The sequence below is a fragment of the Frankliniella occidentalis genome, unplaced genomic scaffold, assembly GCF_000697945.3.
Source record: "Frankliniella occidentalis isolate FOCC.00 unplaced genomic scaffold, Focc_3.1 Scaffold70, whole genome shotgun sequence".
Classification (NCBI taxonomy): Eukaryota; Metazoa; Arthropoda; class Insecta; order Thysanoptera; family Thripidae; genus Frankliniella; species Frankliniella occidentalis.
The window spans coordinates 490,236-501,752 of NW_026267200.1; the positions used below are offsets into that span (position 1 = coordinate 490,236).

At 53.3% G+C, this 11,517-nt stretch overlaps 1 protein-coding gene across 4 annotated transcripts in view; it reads right to left on the bottom strand.

Moving 5' to 3' along the window:
• The window catches only part of LOC127749622 (uncharacterized), a 75,140-nt gene that overhangs the window by 24,618 nt on the left and 39,005 nt on the right, over positions 1 to 11,517 (bottom strand). The gene's annotated exons all lie outside the window — the stretch shown is intronic.

Here is an 11,517-nt window from a genome sequence, read left to right on the forward strand (position 1 = left end):
GTTCTCCCCCAGCTGTCTGAAAGGCTACGGCCGAAAGTCGCCCGCTCTCGGGACTCATCAGCCTCCTCCCGGGCTACCTCCCAGTCCCGAGGCCCCCTACCCAAACCCAAGCCGCCCGCCCCCCCAGGCCAAACGCTCGGGTTTGGCTCACCGCATGCGGAATCCCGCCTCTGCCCCACAGAAGGGGGCTAACCCAAGCCAACCCATTGACTCGTCCTCCACTGATAGTGAAGTTATTCCCCCCACGCCTGAGCCCCCAAAGCAGCCACGCGCTCCCCGCATACCGCCCATCCTTATAAAAGGGGAAATGGACTACCCTAAAATGAAGGCGTCACTCCTGGCACAAACACCGGCGGGGTCCTTTTTCATCAAAAGTAACCTCCGGGGGGGATTCTCTATCCAATGCCACGACGTAGGTACAAGAAGCGCACCAGCGAGTCTCGGCGTGGGCTGCTGCCGCGGATATCAGCCACGTGCTTTAACCGTACAAGGAGGTTCCCACCCAAATATTCGTCTTACGAGGCCTTCCGACGAGCGTACCCCCTGAGGTTATTGTTGCTGATCTCGCGGAAAGGGGCATTGAGGCCTCAAAGGTTACTCCAATCCAGGTGCGTGGTCGAACTGCCGCGAGGTCGCGGCCACCAAGGCCAATCTCAAGATGACCTCGGTGCAATACCTTTGCGACTACAAAATCACTGTCGAGCTGCCCTACCCCACCGGGACCCCCACCGGGCCCCCCATCTGCTCCCGCTGTTGCACTATTGGTCACATCCGGCCTCAGTGCCGCATGACGCCTACCCACCTCTGTTGCGCCCACTGTGGCGGGGAACACGATATGTCGGACTGTGCCAAACAGGCCAAGGGCACTGCCCCTAAATGCTTCCGCTGCAACGGGGAGCACTCTGCGCTGCATAAAGGTTGTCCTCGTTACATCGCGTATGAGGACGAGCGCAAAGGAAACCTGGAGAAGCACGCTGATGCTGCCCGGGGCTTCCAGGCCCCTCCGAAGGGCTATGTGGATGCCCCGCTCCCCACCAAGTCTGCCTGGGGACCCCCACTCCTGCCCCCACCCACACGCCCTCCGGAGCCTGCACCACATCGTTCCCGCCCTCAGCTGCTCACCCCTATGCTACTCCCCCCCCCTCTCCGGGTGCTTCTGACCAATTTACTGCCCTCATCCAGAAGGTGGACCATCTACTGAATGTTGCAACTGAATTGTCTAACCGTATTAATTTAATTCTCCCCTTATAATTGAACGTGCCCGGCTTAATGCGCCCTAGTCTACCAGCCCGCCCCCTCCAGCTACTGACGTGGAACCTGGACATTCTATCAGCACGCAAGAACGCCCCTTTCTCTGAAATTCTATCCAAGCTATCCCCTGACGTGGCGCTCCTACAGGAGACTGGCTTTAAGCCAGATCATTCAGTATCGTTTGATTAGTTACCAAGTATACCGCTCCGCCCGTTTGGTCGGCCGGGCCGGGGGGACTGCAGTCCTGGTACGGCGGCCCCTTCCTTCCCACCTCGTCCAGATCCCCTGGGGCTCTGAGGACGGGATTGAGGGGACCACCGTCTCCGTACACACCACTCCCCCCGTCCTGGTCTCATCTGGTCTCCACTGTAGGACGGGTCGTCTCACGGGTGCGACGCTCGTGAGGTTCCTCCGGGCCACTCCACGTCTTCATGTCGCAGGGGGCGACTTCAACGCGCGCCACACCACAGCCTGCAGCGTACACGAATAAGAACGGGAGGGCCCTCTTTCTCCCTCGTGGCAGTCGGCCGCGCATCGGTTTGGTACGTACACCTACCGCATCGTACGATCTTGACACCAAAGGAGCTACTCGCCTTCGGGCGCTCTTCTCCATGCCGCGTGGGGAGGACTCGGGTCCTCCAGAAAGTCCTAAAAGCAAGCGACGCAAAAGGACCTTAACTGGCCCTTTACCGCCGCCGGGCACTCCAAGTATGTATTCCCGCATCGTCAGCCGCCAGATTGACATCGACAACCGACGCCTCTCGATCGACAAGGTCGACCGAATCCGAAGCTATCTGATGGGCCCCGCCACAGGCCAAGTCAAAGCCCACACGAACTGGAACAACTCTGATAGCTGCTCTGATCGTCCACTGGACATGCCAAACCTGAACTCGGACGCCGAGTTCAACAACGAGGACGACAACGGTGTCGACGTCGAAGGGGAAGACAGCCCCATGAACATCACCTGTGCGTGAACAGGGGTGTGCCGCCGCCAAAGCCGTTCGACCAGAAGTTAGGGAAGCTGCCGCCGCTTATCACCCTGGACCGCACGGAATCTCCTCGCAAGACACAGCAGCTGCTGCGGGAGATCCAGTCCGGCCTGGAGTACGAGGCCCTGAAGACGGCCAACATGGCCACCATCTCGGTGAAATGTAACACCCTCGCAGATCACGACAGGGTGCTCGAGACAATGAAGGAGAGGGGAGAGGGGTGGCACACCTGGACTGCCCGCCCCCGCCGCCAAGTCCGCATGGTGCTCTGCAAGGCACCAGACATCTACTCAGACGAGGACTACAAACAGCAACTCGCCAACCACGGGTTCACAGTGCTCATCTTCCAACGGATGAAAACAAAGGCCAGGTACGCCTCAAACTCCTGTATGGTGGCGTTCGAAGCGGGCACCAAACCGGAAGAAGTTAAACGAGTTCGGCAGATCTTCGATGCGTCGGTCTCCTGGCGGCCTTACACCGCCCCGAAGGGACGACTGCCCTCCTGCAGGAAATGCTTTCAGACTGGGCATGTCGCCCAGAACTGCAGCCGCTCTGCCAAGTGTGCCACCTGCAAGGGTGACCACACCGGCCCCTGCCCTACAGCGGACAACCCTGTATGCCGTGTCTGCGACCAGCCCGGTCACGCAGCGCATCAAACCTTAAAGTGCCCGACATTCCAGGAGAAGCTAAAGAATCACCGCTAGAAGTCCGCCGCAGCCTCTGCATCGGGCTCGGCACCGACGACTGCGCTAGTGCAGGCGCAGCACTTCCCACTTCCCGGCTCTGCCGAGCATGCCGGTGTAGGAGGCGATTTGTACCCTAGGTATAGATGCCCCAGGGGGTATTGGCACCTGTTCTCCCCTCTCTCCCCCTCCTCCCCCATTATCATAGGGTTTTCTTCACTTTTCCCTATCATTTTCATTGGCTGAGCGATTAGCGAGGCCTACTACTAGAGACCCGCAACGAGTGAGCTACGCGAGCAACGCGCTGGAGCCGCGCGCTGCGAGCTATTTTGCTCGTAGGGCCGCGCGCCTCCTTGGCGGAGACAGCCAAGCTTTTCGGAGGCCCCCCTGGCACTGCTCGCGCTGCTCGTGCGAGCAAATTTGCTCGCAGGCCCGGCCCATTGCTGCAGCATGCAGGTTCCCCTGCTCGCCGTCGCCTGCGCCTGCAGCGACACCGCGCACACAAGCCACGAGCTAAATAGCTCGCGCGAGCCGAGCAGAGCCGAGCAAGGAAATCGCGCCGTCCACGAGCAAAATAGCTCGCAGCGCGCGGCTCTAGCGCCTTGCTCGCGTAGCTCACTCGTTGCGGGTCTCTACCTACTACTCCACTGACCGGAAAAGTATCATTCTGTTTGATTGTCTGTCGGCACGATGACGCGAGAAAGAATTGAGAGAGCGATCTGGGAATTTCAGGGTTGTTTTGTATCATGAAAAGACAGATCGAGTTCGAAGATGAGCAATCTAGCTCAAACATTGACTTATAAAAAAAACAAAAAACCACAGGTTGCAAAATATTTCTTTTTTTCAAATATTTATTTATGGGCTCCTAAGGGGAAACGTAAATGTAGATTCCTACGATCGAAAATTTCGTCCGTTTTGCTCTGTCTTGTACCGTTACCGAACAGCAGAAGTTTCATGCTGCTAATTTTAGAGTAATAAGACCCCGACAAATGATTCGAGTATGTCAAATCTAGGGCCTGAAGGGCCCTGTTCCCCTATACCCTGTCCTGAACTCGTCTCGGGTGTCAGCACCGCAGGCCGCAGGCCGCAGGCCTAGCTATATGTGCGCCAGGCGCGTCGCAGCGTAACAGTGTTTCGTTAGATATCGCGAAGCCTGTTACGCGAGACGTGGTCTGGCGCACATATCGCTAGTTTTAAACAAATTAGTCACATCTCATAACAATGTTATATGCAAACCAAGCTGGTGAACGGAACGGCTAAATGTACACTGTACTAATGTACCCCTGCAAAGAACAAGTAAAAACTGTTTAAACTAAAAAAACTTCTCCCTCGTCAGCACCTCCACCTGTGCCTCCGGAGCCGACACATCGCAGCCATTCAATGCAGTTCGCCCCGTCCATACTGGACTACTTCATCACCTCACGGCCCTCTGATCCTACTCTCGCGGTCAAGCCCCGCCCGGATCTCTCCGACCACTGCACGCTGCTCACCGCGGTTGTGCCCCAGATCCAGGCCCCCATCCCGCCGGTCTACCGCTACCCCTTTAACCTTACCCGCTGTGCCCAGCTGCTACGGGACAGCGACTGGGACTTCGATCCCCTTATCCTAGCGGAGCCGGCAGAAGCCCTGAGGCACTTCCGCCGTACTGTCCAGGCTGCGATGTTGAAAGCCACCAGCCGTGTTCGCCTCCGGGAGGGTGTTCCGCTCACACCCAACGCCCGCATGTCGTCACTACTCATCAGGCACAAGCGGCTCACCCGCCGACTTTTGGGGGGCCCTGAGGTCAAGCGGCTAGCCCGCTGTATTCGGGAGCACGTCCGGGATGCCCGTGTCCAACACCAAGAACGGCTCGCCAAGGACATCTCCGATAACCCAGACCGCCTCTGGGCGCACCTCGCCCGCGCCAAGCGCACAGCCCCGCCCCCCTGCCCACTCTCGGTTGACGCCTTTGCTGCATATCACGAAACCCGGTTTCAGCCCAATGGCATGGTAGACGACCCGCAGCCGTGTGTCACCTCTCCGCTCCCGGCCGAGGACCGCCTCGCCGCCCCGCCTGTCATAACATCTGCTGACCTCCGAGCCATGCTCGCGGCAGCGCCCCGAGGCACGTCCCCCGGCTGGGACGGTATCACGTTTGAAGTAGTCCGCCAGCTCTCCGACGCAGCGCTCCACACACTGGCGATCATCTTCACCTCCATCGTGGTGTCAGGGGAGTTCCCGGACGAGGACAAGTCGGCTCGGGTCTCCCCTGTCCCCAAGCCGGGCAAGCCTTACACGGTCCCGTCTGATAGGGTATTGGTCTAGAGCGCTGAGCGGAAGTAGAAGAACAAAAACGGAAGGTGGAAAGGCGCCCGGGCCGACCCCCTCTCCTCCACGGGGCGGAGTGGGGGAGCGCCCGGGGAGAAGTGGAGGGCAGGCGGGGAGGAGTGCGGGCGCCTTTCCGTCTTCCGTTTTTGTTCTTCTACTTCCGCTCAGCGCTCTAGACCAATACCCTATTGGCGGCCCATCTCACTCCTAACTACCCTGGGCAAACTGCTTGAGGGGGCGGTACTTCCACACCTCAAGGTGTTGGCTGAGAGGGTACTACTCCCGTCGTACCAATTCGGGTTTCAGGCGCGTCGCGGAACGGAGCAACAACTGGTCCGGTTGGTTCACTTTCTCGCCGAGGCGGCCAACGACAGGCAGCACTCGCTCGTCTGCCTGCTTGACGTTGAGGCGGCGTTTGACCGGGTGCCACACGGGCCACTCCCACGCAAGCTGGCTGCGCTCAGACTCCCCAACTGGGCTGTACAACTACTATCCACCTGCCTGACTGACCGCGTGTTTCGAGTGCAAAAAGACGGCTCCACTTTGAAGAACATCCCGTGGCCTCGGGCGTGCCTCAGGGCAGCAAGTTCGGGCCCCTGCTCTACACTCTGTACTACACTGCTGACTTAACTGATCTCACATCCCCGGACTGTTTCCTCGGCCTTTATGCAGACGACACGGCTCTTGAAGTGCGCGCGCCAACGGCGGCGGCGGCTATCAATCTTCTTGAGGACAAGCTCCGTCTACTCCTGGCCTACTCCACTTCCCAGGACATCAAGTTTAACACCCATAAGACGGAGCTTGCTCGTACCCTCAGCCGCCGGCCTTCCACCGTCTCCGTTGGCGCCGACAGAGTGTCGACAGAGCCTAGGGGCCGTTCATATACCACGTAATTCATTTTTGTGCATTTTTGGACCCCCCCTCCGAGACCGACCGTAGTACTGGGCCAGCCCCCCCCCCTCCCCCCCGGGTCACGTAGTAAAATCATATTCTGCCCATTTCCACCTGGAAAATAGCGCACAAGCTAGGAAACGACGGTTTATGACTTTTTGAGTTAAATACGAGATATGTATTACATCAACAAGTAGGGAAGGAAAGAATTTCAATTATTTGTTTTCTTCTGCAAATTTTTTTACCATTTGTTTTTGTTTTAGGAACAGGAACAACAGCGAAACTAGCATAGCTTCAGAAATTTTAAAGATACGGTGAATCCGAAGACAATTGTCGATTTAGAATGTGCTGTTTAGAAGTACTCCCTCTGTTATTTTCTGATTTGGCGCCTCCTTGTACGTCTTTACGTACAGCGTAGTCATTTTCACCGTATTTTCGTCGAAAACCCACTCAAGCTCCCAAACGGACAAAATTTTAGTCGAAAGGGGGGCCCTCGAACGAATGAGGTATTTTACGAATAAGAAGAACAGAAGGAATCCCGGCTTTTGGACCACAACAAGTCGCAGGTCACTGGCGCATAACTAAACGGTTTCTCGTGTACCAGATTTTTGAGGTTCTCAGCTTTAAAATGATATAGAACAGTTATGACTTCTTTTCAGTTTTAGCGGAGATACGCGAGAAACCGTGCGCTTGGTCGTGGCTTTGTTATGGTCCGGGAGCAGACGTCGGCCGGGATTCCTCCTGTTCTTCTTATTTGTAAAATACCTCATTAGAGGAAACGACGCGGTTTATTTTGGTGGTGCAAAACGGGAATTTGATGAATACTACGTGACCAGCGCCTACCCCCCCTCCCCCCCATCCGTGACCGACCGTAGTGCAAGGCGGAACCCCCCCTCCCCCTCAGCCGCCGGCCTTCCACCGTCTCCGTTGGCGCCGACAGAGTGACGGCACAGCCTAGTGCCCGCTATCTCGGGGTTTACGTGGACTCCCTTCACAACTTTGAAGCCCATTCTGACAAATCTCTCTCAAAACTCCGCATCCGCTACGTTCAACTCATCCGCCACTTTACCTCGACTCTCTCCATGACTCCTCACCTTCGGTACTGTTCTCCGTCCCGTGCTGCTAGACGGGGCGCCGGCGTTCGCGGCCAACGAATCTGCCGAGGCGGTCCGGAAGAAGCTCATGCAGGAGCACCGTGTCTTGCGTTGGGCCGAGCGGGCCCACCAGGATCTCGGATCTCCTTGCCTCTGTTGCCGGGGGTGATGTTCGGGCCCACACGCGAGGCAGGGCGTGCTCCTTCTTCCGCAGAAATGCACTTCATCCGGACCCCTTTGTGGCCTCGATTGGCCGCAGCAAACGTCTTGATTACGTCTTCCGGCGCCCCCGTGACCTCACGGGCATTTCTTGCTCTTCTCCCTCCTCTGCCTCTTCTACTTCTGACTCTGACTCACTGACGGACGATGACTATCAGACATGCCGCTCTCTGCTTCCTTTTCAGCTACTTATCTCTCTTTCTTCCAGGTACCACGTCACCACCTCCCCCCAACCCTCCCAACTTCTCCTACCCCCTCCACCCCCTGTAACGTGGTCTGTGGGCTTTCCCCCCAGGCTTGCCCGGAAGTCATGGGGTATTCTCTCGTGAGAGGAGGCGATACCCCATGCGCTGGCGAGTCTGGCGGGTCCGCCGGCGGTCTGTCGGCTGCTGGGTTCGGTCCCCCCTTTCCCCCACCTCTCCCCTCGGTCCAGCCAGCTGGCGGCTGAGCGGAGCGGGTCTCTTTCGCGGGACGGAGCCGGACCGTGCGGACCGAGCTGTGAGCGAGTTTTGCCGCGTTTTTGCGCCTAAGTTTCCATCAACACCAGTCGTGCCGGCGCACTTTAACATCTTATTGCTCGGTGAGTTTTTCTGAAGTGTGCCTCAACTCAACTCGTTCCTCCCTGCCTGTGTGATGTGTTCAATGTGCGTGTGTTTGTTCTCACTTGCAGGGTGTTATTTTTGTGCTATAGACGATTTGGGCTACCTCTGACCACGAAGAAGAAAAGAAGAAATGCGACAAGCATCATGGCCGCTGGGGGGTGTATGAAACATTCTTCGACCACAACTGAGAAATTGACTGAGCGGTCGGCGTTCAATTGTTCTTTCTTTGACCCCCCACTCTACCCCAGCGGCCATGATGCTTGTCGCATTTTTTCTTTTCTTCTTCGTGGTCAGAGGTAGCCCAAATCGTCTATGCACATGGCAATTTCTGTGTCGTTTTTGAGACCAAGTCCTCCTACGGAAACTTGAAGCCGTATGACCGACCACGCGGTTTCGATTGAGAGCATCTTCGTGATGGTAGGCCATCTCCTATTGAGCAGCCGTCCCGGCGATGGCGCCGCCCCGGGTCCCGAGCAGGGCGCCGGTCCGGCAGGGCCGGCAGGCCCCGAGGCTCAAGGAAGACGCACAGCACTACATGAAGTAAGCTGATTGGCTGAGCGATTAGCGAAGCCCATAACTCCACTGACCGGAAAAGTTTCATTCTGTCCGTCTGTCTGGACGCACGATAACTCGAGAAAGAATTGAGGTAGCGACCTGGGATTTTCAGGGTCGTATTGTATCATAAAAAGACAGATCGAGTTCGAAGATGAGCACTCTACCTCGAAAATTGACTTTAAAAAAAAATCAATAACCACAGGTAACAAAATATTTTTTTTTCAAGTATTTTTTATGGTCTCCTAATGGGTAACTAATTGGAACTCTACGGACGAAAATTTGGTCTGTTTTGCTCTATATTGTACCGTTTCGACGCTATGGGGCATTTCTTAGCGAAAACAACGTGAAAAAGACAAAATGGCCTATTAAATCGTTAAAAGGCTTCATGTCACTGAATAGGGCATTCCAGGCTATCGAAAACGAAAGTAGGACTAGCTATATGTACGCCAGACCACGTCTCGCGTAACAGGCTTCGCGATATCTCACGAAACACTGTTACGCTACGACGCGCCTGGCGCACATAGCTAGGCCTGCGGCGCTGACACCCGAGACGAGTTAAGGGCAGGGTGTAGGGGGACAGGGCATTCCAGGCCCTAAATTTGACATACTCGAACCATATGTCGGTGTCTTATTACTCAAAAATTAGGAACATGAAACTTCTGCTGTTCGGTAACGGTTTTTATTCAAAGTTCGAATTTGGACAGATTGTTATGTAAAAATCAACGTTTTAGTGATACTAGATACTCTAGGGACCTTTAAGCTCAAAAGAGGGTGTGGTGCGACCCGCAATGTGTGGTTAAAGTATTACTCCCTTTACAATTCTGTGACATGAAGCCTTTTTTTCCGATTTAATAGACCATTTTGTCTTTTTCACGTTATTTTCGCCAAGAAATACCCAATAGCGCCGAAACGGTACAAGATAGAGCAAAACGGACGAAATTTTCGCCCATAGGGCTCTACTTTTAAGAGTTACCCCTTAGGAGCGCATAAAAAAATATTTGAAAGAAAGAAACATTTTGCAGCCTGCGGTTTATGATTTTTTTAAAAGTCAATTTTTGAGCTAGAATGCTCATCTTCGAACTCGATCTGTCTTTTTATGATACAAAACGACCCTGAAATTCCCAGATCGCTCTCTTAATTCTTTCTCGAGTTATCGTGCGGACAGACAAACAGACAGACAGAAAGACAGACAGACAGAAAGACAGACAGACAAACAGAATGAAACTTTTCCGGTCAGTGGAGTAATGGGCTTCGCTAATCGCTCAGCCAAAAAGAACAAACTCACTGACTTTTCTGTTTCCGTGGTGGCTCTGATTGGTCGAGCTCATCACGTGTCACGACGGCGTTTCAGGTATGAAAAACTGTCAGGTCAGTTTCGAGCTCGCCTCCATATTTGAGAGGTTAGAATCGGTCCAAACTACCATGGCAATATCTCATACTGATCAGACGGAAACAGATTAATCGGTGAGTTTGTTCTTTTTCACTTCCGTTCTAGATAGCCTGAAACACCCTATTGTAAAGGGAGTAATACTTGGACCTCACGTTACTGGTCGAACCACACCCTCTTTGGGGCTTAAGGGTCCCTAGATTACCTACTATCACTAAAACGTTGCTTTTTACATAGATCTGACAATATTCGATTATTTAAGGAAAACCGTTACCGCACAGCAGAAGTTTCATGTCCCTTACTTTAGAGAAATAAGACCTCGTCAAATGGTTCGAGTATGTCAAATTTTGGGCCCGGAAGGCCCTGTTCCCCTAAACTCTCTCCTTAACTCGTCTCGGGTGTCGGCGCCGCAGGCCTAGCTATGTGTGCGCCAGGCGCGTCGCAGCGCAACAGTGTTTTGTGAGATATCGCGGAGCCTGTTACGCGAGACGTGGTCTGGCGTACATCTACCTAGTTAATCACAACTGTGTGCGGTTCCACACTAAAAAGTCCACACTCCAAAGTTATAGTAAAGAACTTCAGTAGGGAGGTGAGGAACCTGTGACCATCTCCATATGGTTTGTGTTGAAGTAATGGAAGAAACACCTAAAATGTGAAAGAAATTGATGAACAAGTGGTCTATAATTTATTGAAGAGGAATTCTAAGATAAACTTACAGAAACCAGGACCGTTTGGTCCAAATTTTGATTTGAGTCAGAATCAGAATCAATGAGAATCAATGTCATTGTGTCGATTGCGTCACTAGCCATATATGACTGTTTCCTGACCCATCTGACTCCCAGCTTCAAGATTTTATTATGATTAGTTTTGTCGCGGAACAGACGCAGTACAACCGAAAGAACTTTAAACAGAGACATAGCTATGTCACTGTCAATGTCTCCATTCAAAAGTTCCAGAATTGTATCAACATTCTCAGGGATCCTAAAAGAATAACAAGATGAAAGAGCTGAAACATAAGATAAAGTTTGATCTTTTGCAGACAGCATTTTATGATAATTGGCTGAGCGATAGCGAAGCCTATTACTCCAGTGATGATCAAAAAGTTTCGCGTCTGTCTGTTTGTCTGTCTGTTCGCACGATAACTCGAGAACGGTTTGAGGTAGAAGGCTTATTTTTTTATTGTAACTTTGTATCATAAAAAGAAAGAACTGTATTGATTTTGAGCCCACTGGCTCAAAAATTGACGTGTCAAAAAAATCAAAAACAAAGGGCCCAAAACATTTCTATTAAAAAACTTACTTTGATACATCTTACCCAGAAGGAACTCGTCAAAGTAGACCCCCATGAACCAAAATTATGTCCGTTTTGCTCTATCACTAACCGTTTGGGCTCCAGAGGGCGTTCTTCACACGGAAATCAACCTAAAACATTTTAACGTAGCTTTGTGGCATAAAGAGCAAGGACTGTGTTGATTTTGAGCCCTCTAGCTTGAAAATTGACCAGGCAAAAAAAATCATAAACAAAAACCCCAAAATATTA